This window comes from Pinus tabuliformis, chromosome 1_2 (genome assembly GCF_031772625.1).
Source record: "Pinus tabuliformis cultivar Carrire ecotype Pingquan chromosome 1_2, CPIR1, whole genome shotgun sequence".
Classification (NCBI taxonomy): domain Eukaryota; kingdom Viridiplantae; phylum Streptophyta; class Pinopsida; order Pinales; family Pinaceae; genus Pinus; species Pinus tabuliformis.
Window position 1 is genome coordinate 586,101,769 of NC_142298.1, and position 24,533 is coordinate 586,126,301.

The 24,533-nt window shown below is 30.4% G+C and overlaps 1 pseudogene across 1 annotated transcript; it reads right to left on the reverse strand.

Moving 5' to 3' along the window:
* Window positions 1-14,662: 14,662 nt before the first annotated feature.
* LOC149207015 (protein C2-DOMAIN ABA-RELATED 10-like) lies at window positions 14,663-15,635 on the reverse strand (annotated as a pseudogene). The gene is made up of 3 exons (XR_016251978.1): window positions 15,475-15,635; window positions 15,224-15,325; window positions 14,663-15,130 (listed from the first exon to the last, which is right to left on the reverse strand). The product of XR_016251978.1 is annotated as a protein C2-DOMAIN ABA-RELATED 10-like (transcript).
* Window positions 15,636-24,533: the final 8,898 nt, after the last annotated feature.

The window sequence follows — 24,533 nt, forward strand, 5'->3', positions numbered from 1 at the left end:
ATTAAGTTTTGTTCATTGTAACTTCAATTTTGTTTAATAAATGAATCATTGTTATTGCCATATTTGCAAAGTAAAAGTTGATAGTTGATTGTCACTTTCCTCAATGAGTGTTCAATATTGTTCTAAGTGTGACAAAAGTTTCATTGTCTTTTATCCTCATTAGGAATCCAACGTTATGAATGTAGTTATGCAACAACTTATTACTTACTACTCAAAGAAGTTATAAACATGAATCACACCTATCATGCCAAAAGTAGTGTACTACATAAATGATTAAACTCATACCTGAGTTAATGCCTACTGATGGCGTACCTCAATATCCTTTCCGCTTACCAATTCCCAAAGGCGCCAGTACTGCAACCTTTAGCTCTGATACCACTTGTCATGTACCCCGGTAACCTCGCATGTAAAAGTAGGAAGTTAGAATTTTTATCCAAATTACCCACTAGTAATTTATCAAAATTCATAACTTCACAATCATCATTAACCATTAGACATAGTGTTCATTAATACATCAAGTAAATTGAAATAGCAGTCAGTAAGTTGCATAACCATTAACCCCAACCATGGTAGTGTAATAACATAAACTATCTCATCTGATACCAATTGTCACATAATTCCTTGCATCCATTTCACGATTACCATAACCATATTAATTTGGACATTATGATCATGCCATAAAGAACCATCAACATCAAGGATTCAACATCATCCAATTGACACAAAAGGCAATCACATCAATCACACCATTGAACACTGATATACCCTGGAAACCCTGTAGGGTGAAAACCAGCAAACATTTAATCTTATTATTAAATGCCCGGGAGGGTTTTCACCCCTCACTCAATGGCTTATAAGGGATTCCATCCCTTAACCATTGTCATAAAATCATTACAATAATTATCATCAAGCTGTCATATAACTAGCTAAAGGTTATTACAGTTCTCATGTAATCTTTCACTTACATACCGCCACATACAGTTTTCCTTGTGCCATGATTGTTCTAGCAATGTATGTTCCTGCAACTCGAACTCCTCTGCATGGACCCTTGAACCTCTTCCTGCACAAACTTAAACATCACTTTTCGTAGGCACCAACCGCCATCGTTTCCTGTCAATACTGTTGACAACAAGCTTGGGCAACAAAATTAGATACCATATTAAAGAATCAATAAACAATGTTTGAAAGAGATTCTTTAGCATCCACTCATATGCTTAAGCAAGCATGACTTACTATTTAACTAGCATATATACCCAAATAATACTGTTTGACCTCCACAATGTTTACTAATGCATAACTCTCTTTAAGAGTTTTAACTCATTAGTTCATGTAAAACCGAGAAAAGAATCAAAACCAGATTCCTATTGTCCAAGATAAATCTTCGTAAATAGCAGCAAAAGAGTGAATAAACATGGTCGTTCTTGTATACTAAACTGCATACTAAAACCAAGTCGGAATTTCCGTACACGAGTATTCCCATGGTCTTGCAAACAGAACTATAACAACATAATTACATGATTAGCTTCAAGCATGTAAGACATATTCAAAACATCAATGGTTAACTAGATTCTTAAAGCATTTAACACAAGATTCACGTGTAATTTTCTAGAAGAAAAGCTACATATACTTAGCTTTTATGTCCACGCGTTTATTCCACGTTCTTCAGGAACTGGTCGCCATAGCGCATGCTGAGGTGCTAGATTAGTTCTTGCGCTCCGCAAGCTCATTCCCTCCTCTCAAAACACAGACACAGAATGCAAAGAAGAGAAATACAAGCTTGCTTGCGACTGGAATAATGGTCTCAGGATGTACACACTCAGAGGACAGGGTAACCCCGCCTGTGGATCTTTGTCCCTGCTTCTCACTATTCTAACGCTTGCGATTACAGGGCTGTTAGACCTGTGACTTCACAACTGCATTCATTTAACAGTTGTAACCGAAAGAGTAGAAGAAACTGCAGCAACTGCCTCCTTCTCAGCGATTCCTCCAGCTTTAAATCCAAATACACGCAAAAGATAACATCGAATAGTTCCGCTGTCGAACCTCTTCCGAACTTTGTAACGGCACTCCTCCCTTTGTTGCCGTGGAGACTCCAGCGGATTACACATAGCCCACCATCTCCAAAAAAAAACGGATCCTAGGATCCTAGACAGGAGTCGCCATTAAAACACCATCAAAGTTAGCGCTTGGCTAACTAAACGAGTAGCACTGTTTTTACCAAGAAACAATAGCGTTCAACCACCAAATTTATTTGTGGTCAATTTGGCGTTCTCTCATTTTCTCATTCAATAGGTATACTCGTCCTATCGCCAAGTTCTTTCCGCCACGCATATGACATGTGTGGCACCAAACTATCCGACGTGGGATACGTATAACGCCAAACCGAAACTGCAAGCCCCGCCAGAAAATAGCCTGCGAACAGTTTGCAGAGACGTATGTATACGGAATCCTTGCGGCTTCCGTTGCACGCCGAACTTGCCTCTTCTGTTCAAATAATAAGTTGCCGGCTCCATAACATGGTGCATCCGATCGACGTCCATTCCGAACTCTGATGGAAGAAAACACCGTACCTTTCAGAGAAAACCCACCATTTTCCTCAAAAACCTTGCAGTCATTCTTGCGGTGTCTCCATACCCAAAAGCTCAGCTATATATTTATTGAAGGGTGCGGTGGTTGGAGGGTAAGCTACCCCAGGCTTCCTTCCATTATCTCCGCTTTTACGCAAATCAAGAATCCGTTTTAAATCCAAGACTGGCTTGCCAAATAAAATGTTATGTTTAACAAATCAAGATCCGACGCTTCGAATCCGCAAGCTTATGCCGAATAAAAACTGGGCATGGAATTCTATACTGTAATGCCATTACTTCACCACCAAATCAGTCAGCGTAGAATACGTGACCATCACTCTGCTACCCCCACGCGTAATAATTCTCCAGGCCACGTTAACTCCATCCCTTCGCTCGTTTCCTTCATTCTCGTTTAGTTCCACAACAGCCAAGAATCAGTTAATAACTGATTCGTAATCTTGAATTACTTTTACGCAGGGTTACGGTTATTTATGATAGGGATATTACAATTCTGTAAATATGTGATTAGAGTTTTTGATAGAAATTTTCCTCTAAATACTTTAGCATTTTCAATTTTAAATCTTGATTTTTTTTTATAATTTTTAGAAACTAACAAAACAGTACATCCATGAAAAATATCATTTCACAGAAAATCAATTTATGATCATTTCAAGGAAAGTCAATTTATCCCATAATTTAAAGTTTTCCATGTAAATTTAGTATATCTAGAAAATCAATTTATCCCATAATTTAATGTTTTCCATGTCACTTTTTTTTCTCTTCCATATGAGTTTTTTTGTTTCAGTTAAATTTGAATTTCTATCCAGCAGAGGTAACAAGTTAGAGATTATGTTGGGTAATGAAAAGGAGGTAGGGGTGGTTCTAGTGAAACGTTTGATTAAAGATGAGATGGTTGTGTTAACTCGTGGAAAAAAAGGAATTATGGATAAATTTCTTCTTCTACCTCTTAAATATTTGTATTTATTATGTAAAAAAATTTGATTAGAGTTTTCCATAGAAATTTACCTCTAGATATTTTAGCATTTTGAATTTAAAATCTTGATTTTTTTTTAATTTTCAGAAACTAGCACAATAGTATCTCGAAGAAAAATATCATTTCATAAAAAATCAAATTATCCCATAATTTAAGTCTTCCATGTGAATTTAGTACATCTAGGAAAAAGATCATTTCACTGAAAATCAATTTATCCCATAATTTAAGTCTTCCACGTGAGTATCATTTCATAGAAAATCAATTTATGTAGAGATAGCAAGTTAGAGATTATGTTGTCTTATGAAAACGATGTACGGGTGGCTCTGGTGAAACTTTTGAACAAAGATGAGGGTGGCTCTGGTGAAACTTTTGAACAAAGATGAGCTGGTTTTTTTAACTCGTGGAAAAGGAGGACTTATGGATAAATTTCTTCTTCTCCCTCTTAAATATTTGTCTTTATTCTGTAAAAAAAATTGATTAGAGTTTTCCATAGAAATCTACTTCTAGATATTTTAGCATTTTGAATTTAAAATACTTATTTTTTTTTAAACTTCTAAAAACTAACAGAAAAGTACATCCAGGAAAAATATCATTTCACAAAAAATCAAATTATCCCATAATTTAAGTCTTCCACGTGAATTTTATACATCTAGAAAAAATAATTTCATAGAAAATCAATTTATCCCATAATTTAAATCTTCCATATCAATTTTTTATATTTAGAAAAAATATCATTTCATAAAAAATAAATCTATCCCATATGAAGTTTTTTTATAACAATTAAATTAGAAAATCAATTTATCCCACAATTTAAACTTTTCCATATGATTTTTTTTATCCCAATTAAATTTGAATTCCTATCCATCATAATTTATACGTTTACTCCAATCCAATGGAACATTGTTCATATAATTGAGTTTATCCAAATTTCATAGAATATTTCCATCTCAATTAAATTTAAATTGTAAATTTTCCAACTGACCTCATGATTGGGATGGTTAATATAGTAGAGCCATTGTGAGCCGGCATAATGAGCAACTTCCATAAAAATAACTTTGCATGGAGTAAAAATATTTAAGATTATATATATATATATATATATATATAATTTTTTTAAATAGATTTTTTTAATTGTATTATAATAAATATTATTTCTTTAATATAATGTGATATAAAATCTTATGAACTTTAATTTATTATTTTTAAAATTATAAAATTAAAATAAATATTTTAAATTGTATTTTTTATAAAAAAAAATTTTTAAAAGAAATATGTATTTTTTTTTTAGGTAAATGCATTTCTCTTCACAACCATAGGACAATGCAATTTTCTATCCTCTCCATTGCTGAAGATTGTTGGTAAAGGCTGGGATAAATAGTTTTCAAAAGAGTTGATTAGGTTATTTGAGTTGGATTTTAGTTTAATTCATTTTCTTTTAATTTTAATTTAATTTTATAATTAATTCCTTAATAGAAATATTATTTTATTTTATAATTAATTTTTAACGTAAATTTTATAAATAAAAGATGTTTTTAATGCATAATACAGATATTGAATTTAGTTTTACATCTTATGTAAAATGATGTAAAATAGTAACTAGTGGGTAAATGAAAATATTTTGTAGACAATTTATAGTGCATATGAGATTGCGTGTATGATGTGTAGAGAGTCCCTCAAGAAGCCATGAGTGATTGAGAACATTATGGAGGAGACAAAGGAAGAAAGTCATCCTGAATGGTATTGTTTTTAAGATCACGGATTTCAAGATAGAAAAAGCGAAGTGTACCTAGTAGTAACATTTCCTTTTGGACTCTCTTTATTTACTCTTAATTAAAGATGGTTTACAAGGAAATAGAATAGATATTTTCTTTTGTTTGATGAGTTATGGAATCAATGAGAGTATCCGTGCCTTAATAGTATACTTTTGAGTGTTGTTTTTTACATCATGGACTTCAACATAGAAAAAGTAAAGTGTACCTAGTAGTAACATTTCCTTTCGCGCTCTTTTTGTTTACTCTTAATTAAAGATGCTTTAAAATGAAATAGAATAGAGATTCTGCCATTATGAGATACTTTGTTTTGTTCTAAGTTATGGAATCACTAACAATATCCATGCCTTAATAGTATACATTTGAGTTGTATATTTCTTTCATAAATATGAATGCAAGCTAAATTGTCTGCATCATTGAGCTACCAGAAGTATTTTTGAAGTTGTATAAAGTATTTATTTTCATTTTGAGTTATGGAACCAATAAAAATAGCCTTACCTTAATAGTATACTTTGAGTTACTATATTTGTTGCATAAATATAAAGGCAAGCTAGGTTCCTTGTACTAATTGAAGTAGCAGAGTTTTGGAAGTTATATAAATTGGATTTGTTTTCAAATATGTTCTTTTATCAATAAGATGCTTATGAAAAATTTTGGTTTGGTAAAATAATATTTTTCCATGACATATCAATTATGGACTTCAATTCTTGGGGTAATAATGTCCAAAGAGTTATTTCTATGTATGACAATTCTACAAGTAAAATAATAATTTTCCATCATAGGTATCGATTACCAATCTCAATGGTTATATGGATAATGTCCAAAGACTTTTTTCTATGTGTACAAATTCTACATTTTAGTTTATAATAATGACTCATGATCTACAATAGGAATGGAAGTATGGAAGTAGGCCACAGTAAACATTAATAGAAAAAAAGAGCATAAATTGGATAAAAATCCCAGATTATTATTGTATTACCTTATACTTAGATAGTAAACACTTATTGAAAAACAAATATTTGTCATTTATTTTTTCACATCTCAAGAATTTGAAACATTTACCATAAACCCCAAATGTATCATTAATTTGAGATGATATACAAAGGCCACATACCACAAAGAACCCACAGAAAACATAGCATGAAAGTGTTTTATCCTATTATTTCTAAAATTAAGAAAAATGGAAAACCATATATAAAAGTCAGATTTAAAAGAAGGAAAGTGTTTTATCATGGTATTTCTAAAATTAAAAGTAAATGGAAAATTATATATAAAAGTTAGATATAAAATAAAATTCAAGGGACCATCCTTGAAATAGTATTAGAAAAACTCACAAGTATCTAAGAAATCATGCGGCCAAATCTATCCTATAAGTTGAGATTGTTAAGAAAGTGGATACATGAAATGAAATAATAGGGATTATCAACTCTCGTCCTCACGGACATACAATTTCTTATACTCTTGAAAAAAAAAATTAAGAAAAAAAATTATATATATATATATATATATATATATATATATTCTATTATTTTTTATTAAAATAAAAAATTGTAATGCAATGTGGAGATATTTATTGCTTTACATTGAAAATAAAAAAAATTGTGGAGGCAATTACTGTTTTACGTTGAAAATAAAATTTGGATGATTGTGGAGACAATGACTCCTTTATGTTGAAAATAAATTTTGGATGAATATGCAAAGATGTCAAAATTCCGATGAATAGGCAAAGATGCCAAATCTTCTATAATTGTACAAAGATGTCAAAATTTCCCATTACATTAATGAGCTCTCTATCATTTACATTTGAATGGAAACATACTATTTACAATTGAATATACTTGTGGTTAATTGAATCTTACTAGACTATCTCAATCCTTAGGAAGCTATACTTAAATATGAATGCAATGTCTTTGCATAGAGATTTGATTCCTACATGTAGATTTTCTATCTCTTTTAATTTTAACTTTTAATTTTTTACAAAAAGGCATGTGTTAGCAATACATTTTTTAACCACATTATAATTTATTGTTTTTTATAAATTCTTTTGCATGGATAAATAGATCAACACTCAATTTAATTTACTCTCGTTGATTTTTAAAGTTTTAGAAAGTATTTACTCTCGTTTATTTAAAAAGTTTTAAAAAATATTGACATTTTGAGTGTCTATTATTTAATGTTCCAGCATGCAGTTGTAATGACATTTTAAACTTTTGATATACTTACATATTCTAAATTTAACAAAAAAAATTTAACTTAAAAATAGAAAAAATAAAACTTAAATTTAATTTCTCAATTGCTCTTTGCTGGATTATGAAAATTAAAATACAAATTTTTCAATTGGGACAATTGCTAGTTTAAACATTCTCCATGCCAACCACCATTAAATGTCAGTGGTAATTAAAATAAGAAACATCACTAAGGTTTCTATTTGGAGATGTACGTCGTTAGATACTAGTAAAATCAAGTTAAGAAGGCGCTAAGACATCATATTTATTTATTGGCTTTTTTGGGACAAGAACCTAGTTTTTATATAAGTTAGATATATTTTAATAAAATACTAAACAATTTTAAAAGGAAAAATTGTTACATTGTGCCACAGGTATTTGAAGAACGTGTTTTTCTTAATTAATGGATAAAAAACTGATCGAAATAAAATCGTAAAATTCCACAATGTGTATAATTCTAAAAAGTGTAAGTCACAAGAAATCACATATCCCCATTAAACACCCTAGGGTGAAGAAATGTTTTTCTGAATTGATGGATAAAAATTTTGATGGAAAGAAAATCGTAAGAATTCAGAATGTGTATAATTCTAAAAATTCTAAGTCACAAGAAATCACATATGGCTATTAAACACCTTAGTGTAGATTGATTGATTGATTTATTTATTTTATTCTTTTGTTTTTGTTTTAAAGTAAATTAATTAGCAATTGTATCACATGTTGTTAAGGAAACGTTATAGGACAAAAGGTAGAACAAGACAAAAGGATAATTCATCTGTCTCCTATAAATATTATGATTATTATGAGAGCTTGATGTGTTGTTTTCTTGGGAAGTTTGAGCTTCTGAATTCGAATTAGATGAATGAAAAGGTTAGAGAAAAAAAAATTGCACCTACCCTTCTCACATAAAAAGAAAGACAACCTAACAACAAATAAGTTGGAAACTTGGATATACATCACAGTGAAAAGTGAGAACTTAAGCAACTTTTTGTACTAATAATTACATTAATTTAGTGGATGATACAACAACATATCAAAAGTCATCGCTCATCTCCTACTCAACTAGGAATATAACAAGTTTCTTGAGAGGGAGGTTTGGGTTTTCCCACCTCACATAAATGTATCAATCAATCAATAGCGACCTTTATTGTTACTTTGTGATACATATACTATTACTCTTTATCATATCCACCACCAAAGAGAGTGGGGGATTGTAGTCATCAAAATAATTAAAATGCATCATGAGCATATCCAGAGATTACTTCGAGCCTTGTTTGTCTCTAACAATTTCTTAAGCTTCATGCAAGGCTTTTGACAATCCCCTCATTTTCACAACCTCTTGCAACTCATGTTTGGAAAGAATACATTTTTTGAGAAAGAGGCATGATTGAAACCTTATTTCATGGCAACGTGCACAAAATCCACAACATAAACAATCCATGTGATTCAATATTCAATAGATGTCACTTATTCCCATTGAGAAATGTTAGAGATAGTAGAAAATGTGGAACATGGGGAGAGAAGCCTCCCTCTATAACTCATAAATAAGGAACATATTGAAACCACTGTCCAAGTTATTCCTCAACGGCTCCCAATTACTAGAATTTATTGAACTCCTATGTCCTTCTCATTTATTGATAGTGTGATTCCATTTGCCAATTTTTTCATAACTCCCTTTTTTCCCTCAGATGTTGCCTCGAAACAATAATATGGCAATAATATTTTCCAAATTCCAAGCATGGAAATATAAGCTCCTATAAGAGAACACATATGAGCACATAGACAATGAGCACATAGACAATACATATTACAAAGAATAAATTTCAATCATTAGTCTAAACCCTATAGCTTCCTAGTGAGATCAAACTTATATATCATGGATCAATTTGGATACAAAGAAAACCCTAATGTATTTGAAATTAAATTAAAAACCTACAAATGTAGCTGCAAGGCAACAAATCACTAGATTTAAATGCTAACCAACCAAAACTTCCACTATGAAATGCAAAAATTAACATAAAATCAAAAGATTACCCGAGAAGTAACATTTTGAATGGGCTGCTTCTTCTCCATTGTTGCTTTCAAAGGTTGAAATATCTAGTTTTATAGGACCATACATGCTCTTCAAGCTTGGCCTCCTCAAACAAGCTTGGGCTCTTGTCGACATATGGAACTACTAGTTGGACATTGATATGGAGACTTGAAGCCTTGGAGGATGTTCCTCTTGTTGCTTATGATTATGAGGAAAACGTCACATTGACATTGCAACAATTGGATGCAAAGCAGATTTTTTTATTGGAAAACACTACAATAAAAAAATCCCTTTTTACATTTATTAATCCATGTTAATAATACTAAAATCAAAACAATGTGTCATCGTAGTCCTGTTATGGATTGAGATTACAATATGTCAATTTATTTGCCTAATAACTTTATAATGAAACTAATATGTGTGACATTAATCGAGAAATAACCCATTACTTTTGCACATCTAGAATCATCTCTAATTTGATGCCTAATGTATCATCATATTATGATTAATTCATGAGTTGTGATTTCCTCCTTATGGGGCCAAGACATATCATTTTCATGATTTAATCACAATGGAAAAAGTCACGTTGACATTGCAACAATTGGATACAAAACTCCTTTACAAGGGGATTTTTTTTAAGGAAAGCACTACAATACAAAAATCCCCTTTTCCATTTGTTAGTCCACGTTAATAATACTAAAATCAAAACAATGTGTCATCATAGTCTTGTTATGGATTGAGATTACAATATGTGAATTTATTTTCTTTTGAGATTACAATATGTCAATTTATTTGCTTAATAAATTTGTAATGAAACTAATATTTCTGACATCAATAGGGATATAACCCATTTCTTGTGCACATCTAGAATCATCTCTAATTTTATGCCTAATGTATCATCATATTTTGATTAATTTATGAATTATGATTTCCTCCTTATGGGGCCAAGACATATCACTTTAATGATTTAATCACCATTTTTACGGTATTCATTGATATCGTCATTTGCATCCAATATATGATTTATACGTTATTATTGAATTGAGATGTTGTGGCTACTCTCTGAGTGAATTAAATACTACAAGTATATAATAAGATCATTAAAATGTATTGACTAATCTTGAGGTCATTGCATCAAAATAATCAAAAATTAATATGCATTGGCTAATCGTAATGTCAATGCATTAATTTTAATCATGCATGATAAAAAATATATGAAATAAACACGCATAAATAACAATAGAATGATTCTATCACATAACTAATGCATATCATGATGTTCACTCATGTGCATGACAAATCGTGATGATCATGATGCATAATCGCAGAAATTTAAAGTCAAATCATGTTATCTTACATTAACTTAAAACATGGTAAGAATATTTGTCATGAAACATGGAAAAGAATATATATATATATATTTCTTGACAGCGTGTTAAAATAACATTGTGACATCCATTAATTGCCACTTACAATTTTGAAATATGCATAAATTATAATTGTGAGTTATAATTTTACCGCATATATGCAGAATGGATACATGTTGACATGAAATGAATATACGCCTTTATTTCTTTGATATTATAAATTTTGATATATGCATAAATTATAATTGCGAGTTATAATTTTACTACATATATGCATAATGGATGCATGTTGTCATGAAATGCATATACTCAATGATTTTTTTCATATTATCAATTTTGATATATGCAAATTATCATTCCCAAGTTATAATTTTACCACATATATGCATAATGGATACATGTTGTCATGAAATGCATATACCCATTGATTTCTTTCATATTATCATCTTTGATACAATAAATTGTCACCATATAAAATATCTTCATATGTATATATGAAAACTCCTATACATGTAAACATCTATTTATCATAATAATTAACTACATTCTCTCCCTAAAACATTTAATATCCTAACATAACTTATAGGCTTACATTCTCTAATACTTCTCAAAACTAATGAAGATATTTCTCTATATCAAAAATCTCAAAGAAAAAGACCATCAAATTACTTTAGAGAAAGAAGAGTAAAATATTCAAATTAGTTATCAAAATTCAAAGTATAGCTCTAATACCAAATTTAATTTTAAAATTGAATGTGGAATAAAATGGAATTTACATTCGGCCATAGTGATTAGATTTCATGTAAGAAATATTTTTTAAACCAATAGAGGGATCTTCTAATCTATCAAAGATTTAATGTGCCAAAGGATGGAATTATAAACAATTTCTTTCTTGATAAAATCATATATCTTTAATCCAATAAAGGGATCTTCTAGCCAAAAGAAAGGACATAATTATAGACATCTTCTTTCTTGATAAAATAGGATATCGAAATTGTCGTGAATCAGATACGTTTTTAATCGACCCGACATTTTCTTTCTTGATAAAATCAGATATCTTTAATTCAATAAAGGGATCTTCTAATCTATCAAAGACTTAATGCGCCAAAAAAAAACATAATTCCATATACCTTTTTAATGGACCCAACATTACTCTCAAAGAAAAAGACCATTGTAGAGACAATTTACCTTAGAGAAAGAAGAGTAAAATATTCAAATTAATGGCCACAATTCAAAGTATGGCTCTAATACCAAATGTAATCTTAAAATTTAATGTGGACTAAAATGGAATTTACATTCAACCATAGTGATTAGATTTGATGTAAGAAATATTTTTTAATCCAATAGAGGGATCTTCTAATCTATCAAAGACTTAATGCCACAAATGACGGAATTACAAACAATTTCTATGTCACTAAAATCAGTTACCTTTTTAATCAACGGGACTTTATAATGATCTTTCCATCAAAAATCATTAACTAACTTGGATTTAATAAAATGGTTATTTCTAATCATAACCAACACTTCATAAAAATTAAACAACCACACATATGCATTCATGACAATTTGAACCATTTAAAAAACATTTCTAACAACTAAACCTATTTCTATATTTCAAAAAAATAAAAAAAATTACTTTATTAAAGTACATTTTTATATTATTGAAATTTTACAATTTGAATACTAATTTTTAAATCACCAAATTCATTTTTACATTTAAAAAGAAATAAACCATATAAAATTATAAAATTACAAATTCATTAACAATGATAAAAATGGCCTATATTCATATAATAAAACAAAACCACTACTATGATTAATAATGGTTCGAAATGTAAATGTATATAGTACCGAGTATATGACATTAATTAGTCAATTTCTTTTACATTTTACTCTAAAGAAAAATAACTTATACTCATTTTAGGAAACAAAATTACTCTTATAATTAATAATTGTTCACCATGTAAATGTATGGGTTACCATTTACATGATATTAATTATTCAATTTCATTTGCATTTTACTTTTTGAGAAAAAAAACTTACCCATACGATGAAAGAAAACACCCCCTTATGATTAATAATTATTCCCAATATAAATGGAAATGTTACGACTTACGTGATATTAATTATTCAATTTTTTTTGGATTTTACTTTTTGCTGTGAATTCCTCACATCATTCTCATGGCTTCATAAGTCGATGCTTTGACGACATTTAATACAGTGTTTGCTTTCGCTTTACTAATGACTAGACACTTGTATGGATTGGAGAAACTGTGATGCGGTTGATTATGTTCAATGGACTAACTAACCAGTATATGCTATTTTAATAATGCGACCAAGCCACATTCACGTAATCAGAAAGACCGTCTCCGATGTGAATATACTGATTCCCTGCGATCCTGCAATAAAGAAGATAGGCATTCAGAAAGACTGATTTACGCGATGGAAGAGCGTCTCCCATGTGAATACACTCATTCCCTGCCATCCTGCAATAAAGAAGATAGGCATTCGAAAAGACTGATGTACACGATGGAAGAGCGTCTCCCATGTCATTACACGCATTCCCTGCCATCCCGCAATAAAGAAGATAGGCATTCAGTCAGACTGATTTATGTTTCAATCCTGCAGTGGTGGTCCAGGGAATCACGTCGAAATATTCAGCTATCCTTAGGTCTGCACCTTCAAGTTTTTATTATAAATTGGTCACAACACATATAATAAAACCATATCATCTGTTATTGAAACCTAATCTAACCTTTTCCACGTGTAATAAATTATAATACCATATCGTCTGTTATTGAAACCTAATCTAACCTTTTCCAAGTTGAACATGGGTTAGATTAATTAATACCTGAAGCTTTGCCTCCAAGAAATCAAGGATAGTTGTTGGAATATTCCCTCAGACTCCTCCGTCAATACTTAGAATTGTTATCATATTTCCAACGGATAGTAGGGATTCATGCAGGCCGTAGCCATGGTTAATGTTCAATGCCGATTAAATACTTTTATATAAACACACGATATATTGAATGAACGATAACTGTTTATGCAGAATATATTTCAGTAGACAGAATGAAGCAAACGCTTCAGAAGCAGAGACCAACGCGAAAAGTTATTTATTTTATTTGCAGAATAGATTTCAGTAGACAGAAGGAAGCAAACGCTTCAGAAGCAGAGGCCAACGCGAAAAGTTATTTATTTTATTTTTACCTTACAATGATAGAAATTGCAGCATAAAATTAGCGTTAAAAGAAAATATTTCGTAAATTTTATGTACGATGAATTTTCAACCTAAAACGGACCAATGCGAAAAAGAAAGCTCAGTAGAGGAAATGGATCAATAATGTTAATTCTTTTGTTTTTACAAATAATGTCACAAATAAATAAGAAATGAATACTATGTACTAAGTAATCTATTGGTTTTTCATTCTGTTTATTAAGTATCCTTTTTCGTTTTCCATGTTGTTAATTGAAGAGCACTTTAATTTTATCATAAAAAGAAATGACTGAAAAATAATGAAGTTTACTGCTGAACCTATTCATTACGGCATAGGACTCATTGCCCTGGTTCTTTAACTAACTTTCACAAAAACGGATCTTGAGTTACAAGAGACGTATGGAGTTACTACTATATCTGATTTCTTTGCTTGCTTACATACATGAAGCGAGTTTTAGCCGTTTCCAGTTGTCAAAATTTCCCATATCCACAGAAAATAAACAAAACACAATATATTCATTCCGGTCTATACAAATTACAAACAGCTGGCACATAAAAACCCGCCATAAACCCTTTATCATCTCTATAGCACTTGATACACTACATATCCTTCAAGTATTTCAGGTTCTTTTATAAACTGTCACACCTCCTAAAACGACAGAAACTATTAAATTCCCGGTCGCTGAAACTAAACCTTCAGCTCTTGGACTCGGGCTGCCATTCAAGTTTCATTTCCAAGAAACCAGATTTAACGCGAGCGAGCTTCAAGGACGCGTCCTGAACTAATCGACCATCATTTTGCTGGACTATCCAACTATCTCTAGCGAGGTGGTTATTACTGGATTGAGCCACTACCTTCTTTCCATCGGTTTTCTCTCGAATAAGAGGCTTTAGGTCAATTTTAGCTTCTCCAAGGAGTCCTTTCGTTTCAATTTCGGTGCTTTATCCTCATCAAACACTTCCTGCAAAATCCAAACCAAGGATTCCTTCACATCGTCACAAATGGAAGGGCTAAAATTTGCTTGACAAAATATAGTTAGATTTGGAGAGGATACCATAATGAGAAAGCGGTGTTCAGGATAAGAAACATCAGTGAATGTAATTACTTCTTCCCAAACTGGATTAAGTGTCCTTTTTTTCACTCGCGTACTCCGAATCTGTAAATGGGAACACGAAAATGAGCTTGTGATTAGACATATTAAAAAGCCGAAACCCTTCTCATCCAGAAAATATTACAACAGAACATTGTGCATGAATGCTGAATTAAAGTTACTTGTAATGCTAAGATGAAAAGTTGTCGCTTAACCTGTTCACCCAACGTGATCACAACGTAAGGATCACTACTCCTTACGAAGTGATCCCCAATCTTTAAATTTGACCCCTTTATTACATGCACTGTGAGCTCGCCCATCTCTGCTATGCAGGTTACAGAAAAAACACAAACGATAAGAAGTGAGAGCGCTAACATTGCAGAGACTCCAATAATTGAGTGTTATATAATGGGCACCTGGCACACCACGGAGACCAATACAACTTTCAAAGTTTTGCAGTCTCAATCCGCGAACCTAAAAAGCAGAAAGAATATAGGAGGTGGCCGAATAGGTGAATTTAATAATGGAGTATCGTACTATAAAGAACAAAGGAATAGAATAAAACTTTCTGTGGCGTTGGGTACAATGGTTTTAATGGATAGAATTATCTGGAAATTATTAAAATAATACAGAAGTTAAATTAGGGTTAGACTGATTCCTAGCGTTTTATGTGCACGGCATATTCCCTACGTAATCTCTTTCTTGGGACTAATTACGTAAGGCCGGCTAAAGCGATTTGCTAGATATATCGTCATTGTCAACTCAATGGTTCGCGCTTCTATCGGGATTCATGTCTTACTTTACAAAATGTATAGTAGTTTACAAAGGTTTATAATGCTTTGTATTTATAAAATTTACTAAATAGTAAATATTCATATTAAAATAATATATATTTAAACTATTTACTAAATAAATAAATAAATAAAATAAATATATATATATATATATATAAAATAAAATATAATAAAATATATTATACAGATGTATATAAGAGTAAAATAAGTATATGCTTTGAAAATATTTATATTTATATTATATTTTATTTTAAATATTTAGTTGATATATATTTAAAATGAACTTGAATTATAATGACAATAAGTAATATCTATCAAAATTAAGTATGTTTTGTTAGTAATAAATTGTATATATAAAATGATGTGTTTTTTAATTTAGGACTAAATTAAGTAGTCAGTGGCTCTTTGTGAAATCAATTTATTCATGAATTCAAAGATAATAAGTTCATGAAATTAGGAAAAAAGATTGATGGAAATGTAAATAATCTAAGAGTTTAAATATATGTTGATTCCTGTAGTTATGTATATCTTTAAAACTAAATAGTATGTCTTAACAAAATTTTAAAAATGGTATAGATCTATTGCCTTGTCATCGAATAGTATTAGGGGTTTTATTAAGCATACACTTACAAAAAGAGACCCATCATAGGGAACATCCATAGTTCTATTTGAGTAACCTAGGGTATGTGTTGATGTGATATATATATATACAACACACTAGCAAACAGCCTAACATGATAGGCCATTGTAATTGGCCACTCATACACTCCTAATTTAAGGGTTTTAAATCTAGTTAGGTGTGATACTTCTTTCTCATGGTCTTGTTTTACACATTTCCTCTCTATTTTCAACAAGAACAATTCACCACATTTACTTTACTCAAAAGAAATTCTCGTAAATTAACCTGCTATAGTCTTTTAAATATAAAATATCATTAAATAAGATTAGAAATTAAATAGAAGCCATAATTAAAACAAAACATAGATGTAATGTTTGATAATGAACTTAGAGAATTTGAGGTCAACTTCAAAAACAATACTATATAAGGTTGGATGCTAAGATGCAAATAAAATGGAGAGAAAATAAGAATTGAAACCATGCCAAGGAGGAATGGTGAATAATATATAAAATATTGATACGACGAATGGGATTAAAGGGCTATAAGAAAGGTTAAATAATAAACTTGGATTAAATACTTCTAATGTCAAATTTTATATGGCATCAATCAAAGAGGAAATGAATATTCTTATAATGTTAGAGGAAGAGTGCAAAAAAATATGCTTGAAACTCATAACTTTTGGTTTAAAAGTGAACAAAAATAAGGAAAATGAGTAAAATAATTACAAAATATGTTAAAAATTGAAACAACCGGTCTTATAAAGTAAAAGAGGAAGGAAAAATAAATGAGTATAAAGTTGAATTTTAAAAGGATGGAAATATTTATAAATGAATATCTCTTTCCAAAGCGTCTCACTCAAGAAGACAGTTGAATTACATAATATAGTTGAATTACAGAAGCAAGTCCAAAAGGTAGAAGTATTCACAAAAGAAGAAACAAAGAGGAATAATTGTGAATGAAAAAGGTATTAATAGGGATGGAAATGAAAAGGATAATAATATATAGGAATTGGGGACATTGTGGATTCTATCATCTAATTGTAGTGAATTCTTTGGAGAAAATGGCCCATTTCAAGTTGGAACTTGAGTGAAATATATATTATAGTTCTATATAAAACATGGGATCATAAAAATATAGGTTTCTTAATATAGAATGATTTATCTTATGTACCATATGGAAAAGGAGAACCTAACTAGGAGGGATATAGGTAGCTTCTTATTACATAGAGTAAAAAAAAAACTGTACATTAAGCGTCACAAGAATTAACCTTTCAATCAACGCATGATAATGTTAATGATAAGCATGTGTGTGTATGTGTGTGTGCATGTGTGATAATGTTAATGATACATGTATGTGTATGTGTGGTTGTGTTGAAAAACGCAACAAGAAGATCTTAATTTAATTTTGTCCTTGAGTTAAATTAGGAATTAAATTTCAATTCTAATTCTCATAACAACTTGTAATAGTTAACTAAGTTAATTTGACTTAGTTCGGAGTCTTTCTAGCGTCATGTAGAGTGGTTACTAAATTTTAGGGACCCAAGTTGAGTTGTCTTGAGTTGTAATTATTTAATATAGTTTAACTGAGTAAAATTCAGTTAAACTAGTTCAAAATGATGGAGAAATTATAACCTGCAATAGTGGAGTGTATCCAGCACTGCTTAACGAGTAAGTGAAGATTCACTCATAATTAACTCATGCATGTCAGATCATAGAAAGACCCACTTGAGATTAGAGTTCATGGAAAATATAATATTAGTTGTATAATCATCGGAAGGCCTATGATGGACACAGGGGCTTCACTAGGGAGCAATATCATAGCTTGTGGGTTCATATTGGGGGATATTTATTGAGGAAAAAATGACATAATATATTAGGGGATATATAGAGGGTAGAAGGTTTTTATATTGTTAGGTATAAAAAATTGAGCCCAAAGTTAATCAAAAAATATAAAGGGGTATAAAAAATGTTAATAAAAAATGGATACCTACAATATCTAGTGAAAGTAGGGGTTTTTAAATTGGGAAGGTGTATTAGGTTGGCATTGGTAAGGGGTTAAATAATGTGATTTTTAGAGGTATTTTCCAATATGTAGTCAAATTAAGGGTATTGTTTAATACAGCATGAACGCACGTGATATGTCAGTGTCTCATTGTGTGAATCCCATGTGATGATGGATTACATAGTTATGGATGAGGAATTTCTGAATTAAATATGGGCTAATTGCGAAAGAAACTATGGAAGGAAATAGGATCTTGGTAGGCAACAAATTTGGCTAAGTATTGGCTTGACATGGTTTCTGAAGTGGTGAGACATATTGAGATAATGTGGAGGTTTCTCACGCTTGAGTAAAGCATTGTCATATTCTCATATTTTCTGATTAATGCAATATACAGAGAGAAAAGGTTTTTTATCTTTGGATTTCCATATAAAATTATTGTGTTATATGTGATTGGATTCTTTCTCTTTTATGCTTCATGATTTCATTAATCAATTATTGTTTTTGCTGATGAGTAGAGTAGATTCAAGTCAATTGTTTTAGCATATTACAATCCACAGCTTGACTATATAAGGAATTTCTAATTATATAGATATATATATATATATATATATATATATATATATATATATATATATATATATATATATATATATATATATAGATATTTGTCTAATATTGTTCCATTTATAACAAAAGTCATTTGGATAAAAATTATTCTTATAATGAATTAAGGCATGATGTTTATAGTATAGGAAATGAAGGCAATGGAGACTTTAATGCTACAAAAACATCTAATCAAACTATTATTTTAGGTAATGATTCCAACACTAATCCTCTATGGATAGATGATGAATATCATGTTTTATCAAGGAGACATAAATGAAAAATTGAAGACTTCGTTGAGAACCTATTTCATTTCAATCTCATCAAGATTAGTAGATATCAAGGTATAATACTTTTTTATGCTCTAATGATGTGGATAAAATCCAATTATTCATGGGCTTAGAAATAGTAAACTATGCAACATCTAATATCTCTATATATGATCAAAAAATAGATTTTAACATCTTAATGACCATAAGTGCAACTTAAATCATAAAGGTTTAATCCTAACTCTAAATTTTTTCATCCATAGGAGCCCCAACAAATAGAGCTATGATAGTTAAAATGAATAGACCTTCAACAAACATAAAGGTAGTATTTTTTTAAAGAATTTAATTAATGAATTAAATCCATATAAAATAATGATATATTAAATACCTCTACTATAATTTCATAACAAACCTCTCTATTTCCATTAACAAGTTCTCTATGGAGGTGATGTGGAAAAAGACAAAAATAAGGTGTTGTGTGAAAAGAAAGAAATAGAATGGCTAAGACTTATCATGATAAAGAGTATAAAATTGATACAAAATCCACTTTATTTGTTAGAATATAACAATATAAATAAGTACAAAACCTTAATTTAAAGGGAGGAAAGATACTTTATAAAGGGAAATCAAGAGGAGATGTTGCACATATCTAATCTCGATCATGGCAAATTTTGGGGGTAAATTGTCATAAAACTAAGAAAATCAATATGGCTCACATAAAAACTATAATTCCTAGCTTCCAAATCCCTAGAAATCCATTGATGTTGTGGACAACAATCAAACAATTTCTATAACAGAAAAATTCGTTTCATAGAATGCATATACTTTGGGTTGAGTGGCTCTAAAGAAGGAAATCCAAGGATATTGAAGTCTACCAAACATAACCCATGAAATTGGAATTAGTATTCCAATCCCTCACGTTCACAAGATCTTCCCTTCAATGGTGAAGGATTGATTTCATAGACCTTGACTCAACTCCTTAGCGCATTGATTTTTAAATGGGTGATAAAAAAATCCCTGTAATTATAAAACCATTATAATTATCAACATTTCAGTAAGCCTATATGGAATTATTTTGGAAAAGGGTATGACCATATGCATAGAAAGTTGCAAAAAGGAAGACAACCATCGTTCTAACATGGATGACCTCACTATTATTAGGATCATTATGAATGAGTGTCAGAATAATAAAACCAATATTATATCTTTTTAACATTAGAAATTCTTCTGGAATGGTACTTAGAGCTAACATTTGGAAAAGGCTTGATGATATAAAACTTCGTTCTCAACTAAGAGTGGTTATGATAAGGTTGTATGAGAATGTTTTTTTTTATTTTTATGAACATTTAGAGGATCAGTGAAAGGAAATTAATTGTAACATAGGAGATATATAAGTTTGCCTCTTACCCTGTTCATTTTTGGACATATACATTGAAATGTTAGAGGGTTGTTGAGAAGAAGTAGGATGTGTCAAATTAACTCTATATGGAATCATTACCATCCCATTTATCTATTATATTTATAGTATTCTTTTGGAGAGTCACTATGATCCCAAGAAGAAACTAAAAGTGATCAAGTATTTATTTTCTATTTTAATTATGAAAGTTAACATTAAAAAAGAAAGTCTTTATTATAATTAAATACAAAAATATCACATAGAATAATTTCATGTATGAAAAAAAGGGCATGGAGGAACTAACTTCCTACAAATACGTCAAAATCAATATTCACCACTAGATAAGCTAAAACTATCTAGTTGAAAAGGTTAAATAATGTCTGAAAACATCATTATGGGATTAAAAATAATTTAAGATCATTATAATATTGACTATGGGATAACAAAAATGCCTCTTTAAAATCCTTCTTACTCCTATTATTTTATATGGTTTTGAAGTTTTAAAATGTGGCATTGCTAGAGAAACATGGAGAACCATAGATAAAATTCAAAAGTGTTGTATAACTTATAATATAAATATCAGAGGAAATACATGTTGATGATTGTAGTATTTTATAGGTACTTCTACATAGGATAAGCATCGATCATTTAGGATTAGATTAGATATTTCATTAAAACTTGATCAAATTGAGTAGTTGTATATTATAACCTTTTTCCTAAGTCTATCTTAGGGGAAGCACATTAGTCATTTAAATGATTAATGTTGGTGATGGTATAAGGTTTTATAAGGAAAAGGAAATTATTTAATTTACCGATCTATGTCTAATCTCAAACATTAATAACAAGTTGGATAGGATTTAATCTTGACCATATTTCCCTTTGGATATTAGGGTTAGCGATGTTTCTCAATGAAGAATTGTAAACATGGTAGGATTTCACATCACAATTACAAGTGATTTGCACATTTCAGAGAGGTTGTCTCACGTCAGGAGTGATATATTCAAATGTTGAAGAGAAGAAAATGTTAATGGCTAGAATATTGCATAGAAGTAATTTTAGTAAAAGTTGAAACCATTCTAGTTGTTGAGAAACTTATTTCATAGAGGGTCAAGATATAGCTCTTGGATAGTTGCATGAACTAAGCACAAGCACAGGTAGTATTCATGTGTAATGGCTATGCTAAATTCAAGTTTCATATGTGGATAATAATAATCACAAGACACACATGTGATGTTTAGGAGAGAGGTTGGATGCATGGGTGTAGATAAAGGGTTTTCAGCTAGCTGAATTTCTATGCTATAAAATTTATATATTTCTCTATGGGACAATGTCCCTATAAGGGAGCCCTTTTTTATTTTGAGAACTAAAAGTGAAGGATAAAATATAGTGTTTATAGTTTTTATTCTATGTATAAATTTCTACTTGTGCTTCTGCTATGAATTTTCATTCTTAAAATACTAGTGTGTTTTTTTCAACAATTTTAGAAATTATTTTACAACATTAAATGAATTTATGGGTTATACAAATTACTGAATAATTATTCTGGATGTATTGAAGGATTCTGTAGCCCCTAGTTTATCTAGAAAATATATTTCTAGGGAGATGTGGGAATGTCAACAAAATTATAATAAAGAAAAAACTAGTACATGAAGATAGTGGTGAGGGAGAAACTTAAGAGGACTAGGATGACCAAATTAGATATAGTATATTCATATTTTCACAAGATTAGACATGTTCATCAGGAATTCTTTGTATTCAGGGAGGCTATGATGGAGAAAGAGTTGGTTAAGATGCCCCTAAATGGATTTACAAAGCCATGGGCTCCCATTTTGAAAGTGTTACGCTAGGTATTTTGGTAGCTCCACAAATTGACTTTTCTATTAAGAGGAACATGAATATATACACATAGGAGAGAGTGACCCTTGGGATTGACATTCCAATGCATGTTCATATTCTTATTTTATTTTTACATATCTAGAATATAGTTACCCAATCCTAGATGATAAGGTGTTAACAAACCCCCCTGTAATATGAAGGGTGTTTGTAAGTCCAAGCATCATTCTGAATATTTCAAACTTTTCTCTTAAAAATTCTTCGATTACGATGTGTACAATCTACTCAGTTGTGGAATAACAGTGTAGGCGAGTAGTTTTTTCCTCAACATGATGTCGAATCAAATGATAGTTTTTATTGATATGACTGGTTTAATCATAGAATTTTGAATTCCTGGCTAATTTTATTGTAGGAGCAGTATCAATTACAATAGTAGTAGAGTGTACTTGTTTCTCCTAAAAATCGTCAAGGATTCTCCTGAGCCACACAATATCCTCGGTTGCTTCTTTAGCTACCACATATTCTTCCTTCCTTATGGAATCTTTTGGAAGTGATTGTTAGCATTAGGAGACAACTCTTGATCCAAGATTCATAACATACCTTGAGGTAGATACTCAATTTTATTTATCTCCATCCAAGTTTGAATCAAAGTATCAGAGAAAGTTGAATTCATCCACCTCTTCATATTTGATTCCAAACTATTGAGTTCCCTTCAAGTACCTTATATCTATTTTTGCAGCAGAACAATGACCCTCACAAGTTTCTTTCATAAACCTGGAAAGGATTCTAACTAAGAATGAAATGTTTGGTTCGGTATTAGTGAGGTAGATAAGGTATCTTGTGAGTTATTTGTACTTAATTTACATCCTCAAATACATTTCCTTCATTGGATGTGAGATTTTTTTTTTTTTTCCATTAGAGTGGACAAAGGATTTCATACATCCATGACAAAATTGTTCAACAAATATCCAATATACTCCTTTTAAGACAGGAATGTAAATTTTTGATGTTGGGTTACTTCATTACCAAAACAGTGATGAACATGTCCCAAATTTGTCATCTCAAATCCTTTCCTCATTTTTTTTCTTTATGGATTAAATATAATTTTCATTGTTCCCCACCATTAGTAGATCATCTACATACACCATAAGATGGACAACAATTTTTCAAATTTTCATAAAAAGAAAATTTCCATCACCAAGATAAGAGTGTTTGAAATTTTGTTTCAAAAGGTGCTCGATCAATTTTTCAAAACAAGCTCACAGTGATTGTTTGACGCCATAAAAGGATTTTATAAAATTACATACTTTAAGCTCTTGTCCCTTCATAACAAAACCTTTTGGTGGAGACATAAAAGAATTTCTTTTAGATCTCCGTTTAAGAAAGCTTTTTTTACAGCCATTTGATGGAATTTCCAACCATTCTGAGTGGCCAAGGAAAAAGAAGTCTAGATGGTAGCCAATTTTGCTGTGGGGAAAAAGCATCATCATAATTGTCCCCTTATTTTCGTGCAAATATGTTTCCACGATCCTTTATTTATGGTTTTCAAGTGAGAAATTTGATTTATACTTGTTCCTAAAGACCCACGTGTGGCAAATTAGTTTGGTTCCAAATGAAGGGTCCACCAACTTGTAGGTTCCATTATTTATAGGAGCATCATACTCTTTCTACATTACTTCTTTCCATTCGCCATGATAAACAAATTCTTTAAAGGAAATTTGTTTAAAATTAGTAGAAAAAATAATTCACAATCATAAAA